This window comes from Dipteris shenzhenensis, chromosome 1 (genome assembly GCF_047967505.1).
Source record: "Dipteris shenzhenensis isolate YYH24624 ecotype China chromosome 1, Dip_SZ_1.0, whole genome shotgun sequence".
Taxonomy (NCBI): Eukaryota; Viridiplantae; Streptophyta; class Polypodiopsida; order Gleicheniales; family Dipteridaceae; genus Dipteris; species Dipteris shenzhenensis.
The window spans coordinates 66505968-66508438 of record NC_141596.1 but is presented as its reverse complement, the minus strand read 5'-3'; positions in this window follow the sequence as shown (position 1 = coordinate 66508438).

The following is a 2471-nucleotide window of genomic DNA, read 5'->3' as shown; positions in this document are numbered from 1 at the left end:
ATTCGCACAGGCCATTATATCACCAAGCCGGTCAGCACCAAAGAGAAGAGCGATGCGTTGTTCGAAGAAGATCTTTCAACTCAATATGACATGAATTGATATATATCTAGGGGCTTGAAGGGGCTGATTTGGCTGGATGGATAAATTCCGGGGAAACATGGCACCTCCTTCACAGAAACCTCTAGAAATGGATCAAAATCATTCTACAAACTGCTAGAAAACACAGAGGTCTATAACTTCCACCAAAAAATTGAAATAAAAAATTAAAGTACATACAAGGATGGGCTTTAAGTGAGCTTCGTACTGATATAAGTTTTGTTGAAAACAGATAACCGGTTGAAGAGATATGGACAGTTTATTGAAAGGGGGTAAAAACTACAATAGAAATAAACAGTCATACATAGAGACTCATAACTTCTTGTCCTGGATCCAATGCAAGAAACTAATTACAAGGAGATTCTTAAAGAGACTTCCCGCTGATATAAGCTTCATTGAAAACAGATAATCGGTTGAAGAGATATGGACAGTTTATTGAAAGGGGGTAAAAACAATCATAGAAATAAACAGTCATACACAGAGACTCATAACTTCTTGTCCTATATCCAATGCAAGAAACTAATTACATGGAAGGGAGACCCTTAAAGAGAGCTTCGTGCTGATATAAGTTTCATTGAAATTGGACCATTAAGGAGAAAGTTATAGGCCAATTTCTGATAGGGGGTCTAACTGCTATATTCACTACCATCTGCCCATGTAGATTTCGCCTAAGCAAACTACTCCCTCAAGGCTCCACAATTATCAACGATCCAATAACCCTAGAATTTGCCTAACAGAGAGGAAGAAGTTTGCATGGTGGCTCGGGAAACGGATGGACCATGTGTGCACAGTGAGCGGCCGAACAAGAACTACTTTAGAGACTTGAATAGAGAGAGAAAAGAACATAGGAATGGAGAAAAAGAATGGAGACTCAAGGAAAATGTGACTTTCATTGCCATGAGAGTAAGACTCCACTCAAATACACTCAAAATACTACAAAAACAAGGGAGAAGAAGAGGTTTCATACATACAAGAGGGAGTGAAAGCTCGAAGACTACTCATAGAGAGAGAATGAACTAGAGAGAGAAGGACTCAAGAGTCTACATAAGAGAATATCTACAAGAGGGAGAGAAGGCTCATGAAAGAGGCTTGAGGAGACTAGAGCTACAGCAACATGAGGCCTAATGGTGGAAGAGATGATGAACAAGGGAGAGGAGGGCTCCTTTTATAGAGATTTTATCACCCTTCTTCACCCATTTACAATTGCTGCCTCTAGATTCTTTTCCCCATCAATCACATAAGCTCGTGTGTCACTATCCATGTCCTTTTTGGCTACTCTTGCCATGTGTCCCATCAAAAGATGCTCAAGACTCTTAAAATGTTGAGAAAGTCAAGAGTCTCCCCACATGGAGCCCATAGGGACCCTCTCTTTTCCATATGTCCACATCCTCCTTATTCCACATGGGAATTCTAGAAGGATTCCTCTTGACTCCACACTCCTCCACATGCTTTCCACATGCTTGGCATGTTGCCTCTCTTATATTATTGGAACACATGGACATGAGCCCACCTCTTTATATGACTCACTCTTCCTATTTTCTAAAAATCCCATAATATCCCATACACAAATAACTCTCACCCCATACCAAGGTATTTATAATTCATACCTATGGTATTTACAATGATCCATTCCACTCATCCTTTCAATCCCATACAATATCTTATAAAATAGATATAAGTGAGAGCCGCTAGGCTATCACTTGATACTCAAACTCTTATCAAACATAGAGAAAAACAATACCAATGCCAAATTAAAAATATCAATTTTTGATGTCACAATACCATACTCCTTTAAATATCATAAGCGCTCCCATGATTATGCCTATTTATGTCCACTACTTTTGCAACCCAAAACCTCACATTCTCATATTCATTATCCGATGGCCAAGAAGTGCGACATAATCATTGACTTGTATATCTAGTCTTGGCGTGAACGATTCTCCTTTCTCCACATGGTTCACAAAATGGACGTGGAAGTAGCGATTTGAATTCAATTCCAAAGTTTGGAGTGAGTACAAGTTGTTAAAAGAAAGTGCAATATTTCTCAACATCCTCTTTTTGCATTTCCTCAAGATATTCTATCGATTCATGTGTTACAAATGCATTGCATTTCCACTAAGAAGGATATCTCACCATCATTTCCTCTTTATATGCAATAAAAAATTGCAAGTCATCTATTTTACCCTGAGTTTTATTTGTGGATTCTTGTATAGGATTCATTTTGGATGCATTTCCTTGCTTGAAACTAAATTTAAAAGACTATAAGGATATTTAAGTCTCCATTTTGTATCAAAAGAATAGTATTGCCTCCAATCATACATTCTTTTGACCTTAGAGCATACTATACTTTTCTTATGACCACCGATTTGCCTCTC